This window comes from Lepus europaeus, chromosome 9 (genome assembly GCF_033115175.1).
Source record: "Lepus europaeus isolate LE1 chromosome 9, mLepTim1.pri, whole genome shotgun sequence".
NCBI classification, from domain to species: Eukaryota; Metazoa; Chordata; class Mammalia; order Lagomorpha; family Leporidae; genus Lepus; species Lepus europaeus.
Window position 1 is genome coordinate 50,108,845 of NC_084835.1, and position 14,704 is coordinate 50,123,548.

General features: G+C 40.3%; 1 protein-coding gene across 6 annotated transcripts in view; it reads left to right on the forward strand.

Annotated features, from left to right (window-relative positions):
• Positions 1–14,704, forward strand: part of LOC133767103 (zinc finger protein 883-like) — a 100,688-nt gene that overhangs the window by 20,296 nt on the left and 65,688 nt on the right. The window lies entirely within an intron of this gene.

Below are 14,704 nucleotides of genomic sequence, written 5' to 3' on the forward strand. Positions count from 1 at the left end.
AATGACCTAGGATACAATTATACTCTGCTGTTTCTTTGTTGATTTTCTGATTTTCTGCCTGGAGGATCTGTCCATATCTAAAAGTGGGAAGTTTAAGGACACTACTATTAATGTTGGAGTCTGTCTCTCCATTTAGTATTTTTTTTTTTTTTACAAGCAGAGTTAGACAGTGAGAGAGAGAAAGAGACAGAGAGAAAGGTCTTCCTTTTCCGTTGGTTCACTCCCCAAATGGCCGCTATGGCTGGCACGCTGTGCTGATCTGAAGCCAGGAGCCAGGTGCTTCCTCCTGTTCTCCCATGCGGGTGCAGGGCCCAAGCATTTGGGCCATCCTCCACTGCCCTCCTGGGCCACAGCAGAGAGCTGGACTGGAAGAGGAGCAACCAGGACAGAACCTGGTGCCCCAACTGGGACTAGAACCCTGGGTACTGGCGCCGCAGGCAGAGGATTAGCCAAGTGAGCCACAGCACCAGCCTCTCCATTTAATATTATTATTATTTGCTTTATGTAGTTAGGTACTCCAATATTGAATGCATATACATTCACAATTGTTATGTCCTCTTGCTAGATTGAACATATTGTATAACAACCTTGTTTGTGTCTTTTTAATGCTGTAGATTTCAAATCTATTTTATCCTCTATAAGTAGGGCTGCTCCTGATTTCTTTTGGCTTCATTTGTATGGAATATATTATTCCATCCTTTTTTTCTTTTTTTTTTAAGCTTTATTCATTTTTTTTGAAAAGCAGAGATGGAGAGTGAGGAAGAGACAGAGAGATCTTTATCAGCTGGTTCATTCCCCTGATGGCTGCAATGACTGGAGCTGGGCAAGTCCAAAACTAGGAGCCTTGTACAGGTCTCCCACATGCTTGCAGGGGCTCAAGCACTTGGGCCCTTCTCCACTGCCCTCCCAGGTGCACTAGCAGGGAGCTGGATCAGAAGCAGAGCAGCCAGAAATAAAACCAGTGCCCACATGGGACACCAATGCCACAGGCAGTGGCTCCACCCGCTATACAACAATGCCAGCCCTAGTCCGTCCTGTCAGTTTCAGTCTATGTGTATCCTCAGAGTTACTGAATATCCTCAGATTCACTGATAAGCGTGATATACTTGGATCTTTTTTCCTTTTTAATTCCATGTCTTTTTATCTGGAGTATTTAACCATTGGCAAATGCAGTCTTATTACTGCCATTTGATACTTATTTAATTTTATTATAGTTCCTTTCTTTATTTCAACTTCTGTTACAATCATCCTTTGTAGTTAAATTATTGTCTGCATTAGTGTACTTTGATTCTTTGCTTATCTGTTTTAGGCAAATGTATTACAGACTTTTGCTTTGTCCTTATCATGAGGCTTACAGATTTTTGCTTTTTGATTATCATGAGGCTTACAAAAAAAATGTTTGGTTAAAATAAGCAATTTTTAAATGATGGCAACTTGACATTGATTATAAATATATGAAAACAAACCAACAAAAACCCCAGATAAGAAATAGTAATCAACAACCCTACACTTATACTCCATTCTTTCCTACATTTTAAATTATTTTTCATTAGTTGAAAGACAGAGGGAATCAGATAGAGAAAGCTCCCATCCACCATTTTACTCCCCAAATGCCTGCAATAGCTGAGGTTCAGCCATGGCAAAGCCAGGAATGAGATGCATTCCAGTTCTCCCACATTGGTAGCAAGCCGCCTAACCACTGGAGCCATCCCTTGCTGCCTCCTGGGTTTACATGAGCAACAAGCTAGAATAGGGAGCCAGAGCTATGTCTCAAACTCGGATATTCTGATATGGAATGCAGGCTTCCCAACTGGTTTCTTAACCACTAGGCCAAATACCATTTGCACATATTTTGAATTTTTGGTATTGTGTTTTACCCATTTCTATATTGCTTGTCTCAATATTGTTTTTATTTTTTAGTCTTCATACTAAAAATATGAATAGTTTGTATACCATGTTTACAATAGTAGAAGACCCTGAATTTGTCTATATAGTTACTTTTTTTAAAGATTTATTTATTCATTTGAAAGAGTTACACAGAGCGAAAAAGAGGCAGAGAGAGAGAGAAAGGTCTTTCTTCTGATGGTTCACTCCGCAGTTGGCCATAATGGTAGAGCTGTGCCATTCTGAAGCCAAGAGCCAGGAGTTTCTTCCCGTTTTCCCATGTGGGTGCAGGGGCTCAAGGTCTTGGGCCATCTTCCACTGCTTTCCCAAGCCATACCAGAGAGCTGGATCAGAAGTGGAGCAACTTGGACTTGAACTGGCACCCATATGGGATGCTGGCCTTGCAGGCCGGAGCTTTAACCTGCTGCACCACAGCTCTGGCCCTTGATCTTTTCTTCTTACTCATTAGTGTCTCTGTTTTAGTTTGATGAACTCCCTTCAGCATTTCTTGCTAAACAGGTCTAGTGGTGATGAACTCTGTCAGTTTTTGTTTGCTTGGCAATGTCTTCCTGTTTCCCTCATATCTGAAGGTTAGATTTTCTGAGTACAGTCTTTGGAGCTGGCAGTATTTTTCTTTTAATACTGTCAAAGTCCCATCCAACTCCCTCCTGACCTGTAAGATTGCTATAGTCAGGCAAACTGGGACTCCCTTGTATGCTGTTTCTTTTTGCTTGCAGTTTTGAGGATCCTCTCTTTATCTTTAACCTTGGAGAACTTTATTATATGTATTTGATACTGATTTGCTTATTAATATTTCCCATATTAATAAGCTATGTGGGTTCTTGCCATAAATTTAGAGAAGAATTCTGAATACTGGCTCAAATAGACCAGATGACATGGTAAGTTTTTAAGCTTTTTTTTTTTTTTTTTTGATTGTATTTATTTATTTGAGAGGTAGAGTTACAGACAGTGAGGAGAGACAGAGAGAAAGGTCTTCCGCCCGCTGGTTCACTCCCCAAATGGCTGCAATGGCCGAAGCCGCGCCAATGCAAGCCAGGAGCCAGGAGATTCTTCTGGGTCTCCCACGCAGGTGCAGAGGCCCAAGGACTTGGGCCATCTTCTAATGCTTTCCCAGGCCATAGCAGAGAGCTGGATGGGAAGAGGAGCAGCCGGGACTAGAACCGGCAGCATATGGGATGCCGGCCGCAGGCATAGAATTTACTTACTGTGCCACAGTGCTGGCCCCAGTTTTTAAGCTTTTTATTCAGTGAGAGAATTGCATAGGAGAGTGAGGGCTTTATCAAAGAGAAAAGGAAAATCTAGATCCATACTGAGCCAAGAGTAGGCCAAAAGCCACGTGCAGCAAGTATTTGGTTAAAAGCAGTTACAAGCAGCTTATCAAGGGCAGTGAAGCGAAGGCAGAGAGCATGGATGGCCCGAAGGCATGGGACAACAAGGACAGCAAAGGTCCATAATGGTGAAAAAGGGGAAAAAAGGCTGGGCCCACCATTTTTCAGGCCTTTTACCCACTTCCAAAGGGGCATGGTTAGGTAGCCTGATGGGCAGGTGGACATTCAGGTATGGTCAAGTAGGGGCATGAGATCACACAAGGTCGTGGTGAAGGCGTGGTCTTCCAGCTTTCAGATCAATTTTATCCTGTCTGCCTGCCTACATCATCTTGGGTACACTTAGTTGCATTGGATACAACTAGTGACCTTTGACCTTCCTGAACCTAGATGTATGTTTGTGTAGGTTTGGCAAGTTTTGTGTTATCTCTTTAAATGTGCTTTCTAAAAAGAAGACCTAAATGAAAGATCTCAGCGAGTGAGATCCCAGTGGAAAGAACGGGGCCATCAAAGAAGGAGGTACCTTTCTCCGAAGGGAGGAGAGAACTTCCACTTTGACTATGACCCTATCGGAATAAGAGTAAAGTCAGCGAACTCTAAAGGCTTCCATAGCCTTGGCAACTCATGACTAGAGCCTAGGGAGATTACTGACGCCATAAACAAGAGTGTCAAATTGTTAAATCAACAACAGGAGTCACTGTGTACTTACGTCTCATGTGGGATCTGTCCTTAATGTGTTGTCCAGTGTGAAGTAATGCTATAACTAGTACTGAAACAGTATTTTTACACTTTGTGTTTCTGTGTGGGTACAAACTGATAAAATCTTTACTTAGTATATACTGAATCGATCTTCTGTATATAAAGATAATTGAAAATGAAAAAAACAACCTGGTGTAAAATTGGAAATTGCATAGAATATTAATCAATTTTTAAAAAAATATCATGTAGGATCTCTGTCCTTAATGTGCTGTACATTGTGATTTAATGCTATAACTAGTACTCCAACAGTATTTTTCACTTGGTGTTGCTATGTGAGGGCAAACTGTTGAAATCTTTGCTTGATATGTGCTAAACTGATCTTCTGTATATAAAGAGAATTGAAAATGAATCTTGATGTGAATGGAAGGGGAGAGGGAGTGGGAAAGGGGAGGGTTGCGGGTGGGAGGGAAGTTATGGGGGGGGGGGAGCCATTGTAATCCATAAGCTGTACTTCGGAAATTTATATTCATTAAATAAAAGTTTAAAAAAAAATAAATGTGCTTTCTACCTTGTTGGCATTCTCAAGTTCTTCTTAAACCCAAGTAACTCAGATATTTTCCCTGTAAATGTGTCCCAAAGATCTGTAAGCTTTCTTCATTCCTCTTGCCTTTTGTTGCCTCCCCTACATATGTATTTTCAGGGAACCTAATTTGAACTCAGTGATTATTCTGCTGTTGATAGCTTCTGTTTTGTTTAATTTCACAAATTGTACTTCTCTGTTGAAGGATTGCTGTTTGATTTTAAGTTATTTAGTTACTTGCATCTCTCTGTCGGATCTCTTTGTTAGAGTATTTATTTGCTTCTCTTGACATTTCTTGAATTTCCTTAAAACACCTATCCTTAAATCTTTATCTGAACACTTGAAAATTTCAGTTCCTAGATGGCTAGTTTCTGACACCTTATTCTATTTGCTAGGTGAGGTCATGGTTCCCTGGAAATTCCTGATGCTGGTTTGGGTATGATGTCATTTGCACATTGAAGTTATAATAATCTGACTTTGTTTGGAGCTGTCCTTTGGTACATTTTAAGCAGTCCGTTTACAGTCTCTGAGCCTGTGAACATTTATGCTAGTTCAGCTCTACATGGTGCCCTGAGTTGGTATGTTTTCACTATTAAATTCCCAAAATACTCCCCTATCTCAGGTTTTTCCAAAATCTACAATTGGTGTGTTTTTCAGAATGAACTGGGGAAGTACCTAAACAGGGGAAGTCCAATCCTATAATAAACTTCTCCCTAGGGATAGGATAGGCCCAGATGCCTAGCCCTGTGGCCACCAATATCATGATGCTAGATCACACCCAGAGCTGAGAACCTACCACCATCAGCACAGTACAGAGTCTATTTGCTGCATAAGCTAAACTCATTGATTGATGTCATGCCCACCGGCCACTGCTGATGTTGGCTAGAGTGATGAACTGTGGAACTCTACTTGGCACTGAAGCACATCGAGAAACTGTCAGTAAGCACCTGTCTGCAGACACTAACCATTTGTGTCCGCTCAATGTTAGATTTTACCAGCTTGAGTAAGAAACAACGAAACCCGGTCATTTGCAACAAGATGTAGCAATCTGGAAAACATCATGCTGAGTGAATTAAGCCAGTCCCAAAGAGAAAAATATCATTTGTTTTCCCTGATCGGTGACAACTGAGCGCCAAAGGGGAAACCTGTTAAGTGAAATGGACACTATAAGCAACAATGAACTGATCAGCTCGTGTCCTGACTTTAGATGTACAATGTAATACTTTATCCTTTTTAGTATTTGTTGTTGTTGTTGTTGTTCTAGTACTAGTGGTTGAACTCTGTAATTAACACACAATTATTCTTAGGTGTTTAAATTTTAACTGAAAAGTGATCCCTGTTAAATTTAAGAGTGGAAAAAGAGAGGGAGGAGATGTACAATTTGGAAGATGCTCAATCTGACTTGCCGCAAATGGTGGAGTTAGAAATGTGCCAGGGGATTCCAACACAATCCCGTCAAGGTGGCATGTACCAATGCCATCTCACTAGTCCAAGTGATCAATTTCAGTTCACAATTGATGGCTCTGATAGGTCTAAGAGTCAAAGGGATCACACAAACAAGACAAGTGTCTGCTAACACTAACTGATACAATCAAAAAGGGAGAGAAAGATCCAACATGGGAAGCGGGATACACAGCAGACTCGTAGAATGGCAGATGTCCTAAGCAACACTCTGGCCTCAGAATCAACCCTCAAGGCATTCGGAGCTGGCTGAAGAGCCCATGAGAGTATAGTAGGCATGGAAAGCCAAGATATCATGGAAAAAAAAAAAAAAAGACCTAAATGAAAGATCTCTGTGAGTGAGATCCCAGTGGAAAGAACGGGGCCATCACCTTTCTCCGAAGGGAGGAGAGAACTTCCACTTTGACTATGACCCTATCGGAATAAGATTAAAGTCAGCGAACTCTAAAGGCTTCCATAGCCATGGCAACTCATGACTAGAGCCTAGGGAGATTACTGACGCCATGAACAGGAGTGTCAAATTGTTAAGTCAGCAACAGGAGTCACTGTGTACTTACACCCCATGTGGGATCTGTCCTTAATGTGTTGTCTAATGTGAAGTGATGCTATAACTAGTACTGAAACAGTATTTTTATACTTTGTGTTTCTGTGTGGGTACAAACTGATGAGGTCTTCACTGATTATATACTGAATTGATCTTCTGTATATAAAGAGAATTGGAAATGAAAAAAACAACCTGGTGTTAAATTGGAAATGGCATAGAAAATTAATTAATTTTTTTAAAAAAAAAAACTATTATGTAGTATCTCTGTCTTTAATGTGCTGTACATTGTTATTTAATGCTATAATTAGTACTCCAATGGTAGTTTTTTCACTTTGTGTTGCTATATGGGCAAACTGTTGAAATCTTTACCTAATATGTACTAAACTGATCTTCTGTATATAAAGAGAATTGAAAATGAATCTTTATGTGAATGGAAGGGGAAAGGGAGCGGGAGGGGGGAGGGTCGCAGGAAGTTATGGGAGGGGGGAAGCCATTGTAACCCATAAGCTGTACTTTGGAAATTTATATTCATTAAATAAAAGTTTTAAAAAAAAAAAAAGGATTTTACCAGCTTGGCAGTGAGTTCCAAAAGTGAGTTCCTGTGATTCATTGCTGTTTCCCAAGGTTGGAGAAGGGATGATAGAGAGGGTAAATCTAGGTCAGTCTTTCCTGGGTCTCATGGTTATCAGACCCTGTGCAATCTTGGAGATGCATGCCAGTCATATGTAAGGCTAGTGGTGATAGACACCAAACCACCTGTGCCCTCCAAGGCACAGGTTGTCTACCTGATCCTGGGGCAAGTCTAGAGGCTTCCTCCACAGACATTGACCTAGGCAATGGGAATGAGTAGGATCTGTCTAACTTTGGGCTTCACCAGCACAACAGTGAGTCCCAAGACATATTCATGTGATTGCCTGCTGTCTGTGTAAGTTTCATGGGTGTTCCCCTTGATCATCCAGCTGGCACTAAGCTGGGTCATCCCTGGGTCTTACCGTCACCAGGCCATGTGACATCTCAGAGATTCATGCCAGGCCCACTTGAAGCTGGTGGTGGTACACAATGAAGTGAATTCATCCTTCTGGAGTGTGAGTCTCCCCCTGTTGCTGGGGGCAAGTCTAGAGCCTCTGTCTATAAGCTATGGGATAAAGGTCTTTGGGCCTTTTCTTCTGTTAGGTCTCATGGCATTGGGCCCAGCACTGGGCAATGGCCTAATCTCCTTTTCTTGCCCTATTCCCCAGTGGCTATAGTCTTGATGTTTAAGTTGGGGCAGAAGCACTGCCCAAGTCATCTGGCTATGGAGGGTGCAAATATTCATGCCTACAAGTATGGGCCTGTGGACAAGGGCTATGAGATTGTCTAATTCTGAATTTTTTCACTGTGGGCCTGAGATTCAAGTGTGTGGGCAGAATTTAATTCCCTCCCTCTTTCATGCAGGAGATGCCTCTTTCCACCCTGTCCTACATGGAGTTTGGGAAGGGGTAATACAGACAACTGTTTCTCTCCTGATTTCTTCAATGTCACTTTCAATATTATTAGGCTAATACCAAGTACTAAGGCCTTTTTGCCTGAGTCCTGTAGCTCTTCTGAAGATGACTTGGTGTGTGGATAGCTGTTCAAATTAGTGTCTCTAGAAAGGGGATTGTCACATCTTACTCAACAACCATGTTACTCCACTCTTATCTTTTAAGCCTCCCCAGGTAATTTAAGTCACATTTTCAATTTAGTATTGCTTATAAAATATAGTAGATTGGTGATGGACTCTCAACTGCTTCTTTGGAGGCTTTCATTTCCTTTATGAAGGCTCCCACATTACATAAAACTTCTGTTAAGCTATTCTCCTGTTTATAGTATGTTAATTTTATTTGTTGGACATGACTGGGGCCTGAATTGGGCTGAGGCATCCCACTCACTCCAAAGCTTCCAGATGGAATTATTTTTTAATGTCATTGGAATTTTTAAGAAATACTCTTTTAAAAATTATTTTTGTTCATTTATTTATTTGAAAGAGCAGCACACACACACAGAGAGAGAGAGAGAGAGCAAGAGAGAGAGAGATGGTGGTAGTGTATCTTCCATCTGCTCATTCACTCTCCCAAATGGCCACAAAAGCGAATGCTTGGCTAGACCAAAGCCAGGAGCCAGGAATTCCATCCTGGTCTCTATCATGGGTGGCAGGGGCCCAAGTACTTGGACCATCATCCATACTTTCCCAGGCACATTAGCGAGAAGCTGGGTCAGAAAGAGCAGCTGGCACACTAGAACTGGCACTCTGATATAGGATGCCAGCATCTCAAGCAATGACTTAACTCACTGCACTACAATGCCAACTCCTACAGATGGGATCTTAAGAGATCTGACAAAATAGAGGAAAAGTTAGGAATTCTTACAAAAGCCACCTCTTTCTGATCAGCAGTGTCTAGTTGAGAGAAAAGGTTTCCCTGTACACTTTACATCATCTTTGATGTTATATTCTCAGGCCTTAGTATCTCAATGTCTTTCCCATAGCTTAAAGTTCTTTGCCCTGTTTTGATGATTGCAGATCAACTTCTTACTAACGACTAACTCACTAGATTGAGAGAATAAGGACATTAGGACCAGCCAGGACTCAAGTCTTTTGATATAGATAGGTAACTTCTTGATGTTAGATTTTGTCAAGAGTTTTTGTTTTTCGTTTTTGCTTGTTTTAACAGGAACCCCAGGCCAGGACAAATATTGTGGCAGCTATCTACTTATAACCCCAAACTGCAACCCACTTTTGCTATCATCAAAATCTCCAAAAGAACACAATGGCTGTCCTATCACTGGCCAATCAAAGGAAGACAATGAACACCCTGAACCATCCAAAGACTTGCCACAAGTTGAACACATACCTTGCAACCCCAACTTCAAGCTTTACTGTTTCCTTACCCTACTCTCCCAGGGGAGTTTGGAAATTAAGTGATAGCTGTCCATAGTCCTTGCCCTGCACTTGGGAAACTAAACATCTGCTTTCTTCCATCCCCACAGTGTCAGTGATTGGCTTGCTTTGCATCAGGCGGCAGGACCCAGGTTTGGGGGATCTGAGACATTGTTCTCTAAATCTGTATTGGTGGAAGAAAACATTTGTAAGAGCTGATTTTTTGAATTGTGAATCTTTTGTACTTGGTTTTGGTTCTACTTTAGTAAGTTGTTGATCCACAGCTTCCCAGAAGTGGTCCTTGTTTTCCCTTTTCTGTCTTGCATGATTTTGTTACAAGGTAAAAAATTATTATAAGTTTCTGTTTTTCACCTTGCTTGAGAGTTTGGCTTGATATGGAAAAAAGTCTGAGATGTCTTTAAATTTAATTAGACCAAGGACCAGGGATGGAAAGAAAGAGATGGATGAGGTTAATCAATAATAAATAAAATACAAAACACTATTTTGTATCCTTACGTGAATGTTAAAAGCTTATGTCAACTATTATTGCAATCTCCTAGGGACCACAGTATCCTGCTTGTAGCCCCAACCAATTCAGAGGCAAAAGCTACTGCTTGTGGACTGCCCATTTATCCCAGAGCCTTCCCCACTTTGGGTAATCCTGCCCCTCCTATCTAGAGTAGATTCAGTGTAATTAATTTGTACTTCCTTCCCCAATTTTTCATTGTAAAGTACTCTGGCTTCTTAGATATGGGGGGTTGAAAATTCTAATATAGAATTCTGTATAGGAAGGAAAAAGGAAAGTGGATGTGTTTTTAGTGAAAAAATGTAAGGGAAACATGAAGGTTTGTTTTAGAAAAACATTTATTTTGTTTAATTCAGAGGTGATTCAAAGGCTATTTTAAAATAATGATCTATGATGGAAATAAAAGTAAGGCAAGAAATAATCAGTATGTAGGAATGAGGTATAAAGAAATAATAAGTATATACTTTTGGTAAGGAAAGTTGATGGGAGAGAGTAATTCTTCTGTTTGTGAGAGAGAAGTTTGTGTTGTAAAAAAGAGAAGGGGGAAAGTAAGTTTTTATAGTAAGGCACAATGATTGGTTATTCTAATAGAAAAAGAAGGTTAAAAATAAAGATCTAAATGAGTTGTAGAAAATCTGAGCAAGTTGTTAAAGTTTTTGGAAAATGAATCTTATAAATGGAATTTTGTGTGTGGCCAAGCTGGCTAAAATTGAAAGGGCAATGTATGTGAGTGTTTTTAAAACTTAAACTTGATATTGCAGGTATACAGCTGATAAAAATTAGCATTTGGTCTTTTGCTGTATAAACAATGAAATGCTTTGAATATTGGCCTCTTAATAAGAAACTATGAAAGATTTTTATTTATCTTTAGACCAAGGTTATATTTTTATCAAAATAATTTCTGGTGCTTCATCTTGTCATTATCAAGATCTTTGCCTAAACAAACTGAGTCATATCTGTTAGTAAGATTTAAGACTTCTTCAACTGTGTAACCTCTATTTGTCTAAAAATCTTTTGTCACTTTGGGTTAATGGTTTACTAAGTATTGTTTACACAGTGACCTGTTTTATTGTTTTTAAAGATTTATTTATTTTGAAACTCAGAGTTAAGAGAGAAGGGGAGAGACAGATAGAGAGAGAGAGACAGAGATCTCCCATCTGCTGGTTCACTGCCTAGATGGCCACCACAGCCAGTGCTGGGCCAGGCTGAAGCCAGGAGCCACCAGCTTCATTGGGATCTCTCATGTGAGTGGCAGGGGCCAAAACACTTTGGCCATCTTCTGCTGCTTTTCCCAGACCATTAGTGGGGACTTGGATAGGAAGTGGAACAGGTGGGACTCGAACTGATACCCATATGGGATGCCGGTGTCGCAGGCTGCAACTTTACTTGCTTTGGTGCAGTGCTGTCCTCCACAATGACCTGTTTTAAAACTTTTGAATTTTTCATGAATTTGCCTCAAATTTTAAATTGCATCTTTTTGACCAAGAATTGACTTTGGAATTTTTTAGTTGAGTCCTTAGAGAGCTTCAAAGGATCTATCTCTCATCTTGTAGAGATAGTAAACTAATTAGGCTTGCTCCACGTATTGAAATGTATGGGAAACTTTGTTGAATATTAAAGTGATGTTGGGTTTTGTTATCAATGTGATCTAAAAAATATGTAAAGTTTGTAGATGCTCAGTCCTGGTGTGATGCTGTTAGTCATAATTCTGATTATTATTTTACAACGCAAAAAACAACCCAGTTTCCTTATTGGTATATCGTTATTATAATTAACTCTCTCTAGATTTTTATTTTTTATTTTAAAATTTTTAAAGATTTATTTATTTATTTGAAAGTCAGAGTTACACAGAGAGAGAAGCATCCACTGGTTCACTCCCCATTGGCTGCCATAGCCGGAGCTGCACCAATCCAAAAGCAGGAGCCATGAGCTTCTTCCATGCCTCCCACACGGGTGCAGGGGCCCAAGGACTTGGGCCATCTTCTACTGCTTTTCCAGGCATAGCAGAGAGCTGGATTGGAGGTGGAGCAGCCAGGACTCAGAAGGGCGCCCCTATGGAATGTGGCACTGTTGGAAGCAGCTTTACCAACTATGCCACAGCGCTGGCCCCAACAAGTATTCGTAAATGCAAGTTCTTGACATTTCATGTAAGTAGACTAGGTAAGAATTTTCAGGACTCTTAACAAAGAAATGTCTGAATTCATAAAATTATTAACCAAAGATTAATTACATGAAGCACAATGAACTGATAGAAAATTATAGGATTTTTGTAGCCTCTTAAAAAAAGATTTATTTTATTTGAAAGTCAGAGTTACAGAGAGAGAGGGAGAGACAGAAAAAGAGATCTTCCATCCACTGTTTCATTTCCCAAATTACCAGGACTGGACCAGTCTGAAATCAGGGGCCAGGAGCCTAGAACTCTGTCCAGGTCTCCCACATGGGTGACAGGGCCCAAGCACTTGGACCATCTTTCACTGCTTTTCCCAGGCCATTAGAAGGGAGCTGGATGGGAAGTAGAACAGCCAGGACATTAACCAGCATGACTGGGCTGTCTTAGTATTTAAAATTTCTTTATACATCTCACAGGTACAGTCTGATGGCAGCCTTGGTTTGGCTTCCTAACCTTGAGCAGTTTTTTTGTTGTTGTTTTTGTTTAATACTTATTTATTCTTCATAGAGTGACACAGATGGAAAGAGAAAGAGGAAGAGATCTTCTAGTTTATTCTCCAAATGGCTACAACATCCAGGGTTCGGCCATTCCAGAATGAAGCCAGGAGCCAGACATTCCATCTGGATTTCCCATATAGGTGATAGGGAACCACGTACTGCTGCCTTCCCAGGCACATTAGGTGGAGCTAGATTGAAAGCAGAAGATATGGGACTCGAACTAGTGCTCCAATATGGCACGTAGTCATTGCAGGCATCCTTAACCCACTGCTGCAACACCAGTTTTTTGGTTTGTTTTATAATTTGATATTCTACATAGCCAATTATTGTTCTTGCTGCTTTAAATAAATGATCAGACCAAATTTCATTATGCTAAGCTTATTTTATAATCAGATGAATCTTACTGTGATTGTGGTTGGTAGAAATTGAGATAATTGTAGAGAGAAAAGTTGTCTTCAAAGAAAAATGATAATATACCTGTTATTGGATTGTAGTCTTATGCATTGTTTTTGAGTTTTTATTATCTACTTGCAACCTAGACTAGATCATTTATTATTATTATTGTAGGTTCCTCCAATCTAATTTTTTCCACAATTCTGATCTGAAATTATTAAGAACAAAAACTGCTATTTTCTGATGAACTGAAGTTGAGAACCTGATGTAAATTTTAAGGAACAAATCTCACCCAATTTCCCATAGGTAGTTGGTAAGCTTTTAGGCTTGGGCTCTTGATTCAAGTCTATTGTGCAAACTTGATTTTTTTTAATACTCTTAGTTTTGTTTCTTTTTTAAAGGATTTTATTTATTTGAAAGTCAGAAATTAGAGAGATCTTTCATCCACTGGTTGACTCCCCAAATGGCCACAACAGCCAGGACTGGGCCAGGCTGAAACCAGGAGCGAGGAGCTTCTTCCAGGTTTCCCACATGGGTGCAGAGGCCTGAGCACTTGGGCCATCTTCCCTGCTTTCCCAGGCACATTAGCAGGGAGCTGAATGGGAAGAAGAGCAGCCTGCATTCGAGCCTGCACCCAATATGGAATGCTGACACTGCAGACATCAGCTTAACTCGCTTTGCCACAGCACCAGACTGCTATACTCTTAGCTTTGTTTTGTGTTATTTCCTTTAGCTTTTGTACATCCTGCATGACCAATTTCTTCACAAATGGAGCCCTTAAAAGAATGTCCTGGCCTAGCATTTCAGGAAGAATGCTTTGAATACCTGTGGAACTAACAAAATTGATCTTAACTACAGTAAACTCCAGGCAGACTTAGCTTGAGAGCCAATCCTTCCAAACCTCTTTTTGCACAAATTAAAGAGTTTCGACACTGACTTCTAGTGATCAATGACAGGTCCATCCATACCCCAGCACAGGGGCACAATCAAAGCCTTATCACAGGTTTATTGAATAGCACTGCTTTTGGATAAATATATTAAACAGAAGAGAGAAATAAAAACATGAAAGTTGTCAGCACCAAAACATCAGACTGTAGTAAAATGCAGTCAGGAAGCATAAAGGTGGGGTCTCATACATATATGCCTGTGATAAAAACTATTATAAAGACTTTCCCAAAATCACAACCTTGCATAAAGGCTGCTGCAGCCTTACACACACTAAAAAATACTTCTACAAGGACTCACTCCTACCTAGTCAAGGATCATAGTTTCACAGTAACTTTTACTCCTTTCACCTTTGTAAATTTTACCTTCTGTTAACTTCCCCAGATAGGCCTGTGATCCAATATAACCCACATACTCCAGACTTGCAAAAAAAAAAAAAATATCCCTTTTTATTTTAGGTCAGCAGAATCTAAAAATCTAAATTTTAGCAAGCTAAAGGAAAAACTGGTTAGTCTTCATTCCTTTGGCTGTCCAAATTATAGACTCCGCTTTTTTAGATGAGAAGGAAGGTAATGCCTTAGGGGCTTTAACCTTAACCTATACCATCCTCCAGGATATTATAGTAAAACATTGGATTCTACCGCCTTTTCACTCCCTGTTTGCCCCAGAGTAGTCCTTGCTGCGTCCCTGTTAGTCAGGGTGACTAAGGAGGTACTCATGGTGCCCTCCCAGTTGTATTTCTGTCTCTGGCTTTAGAAGCTCT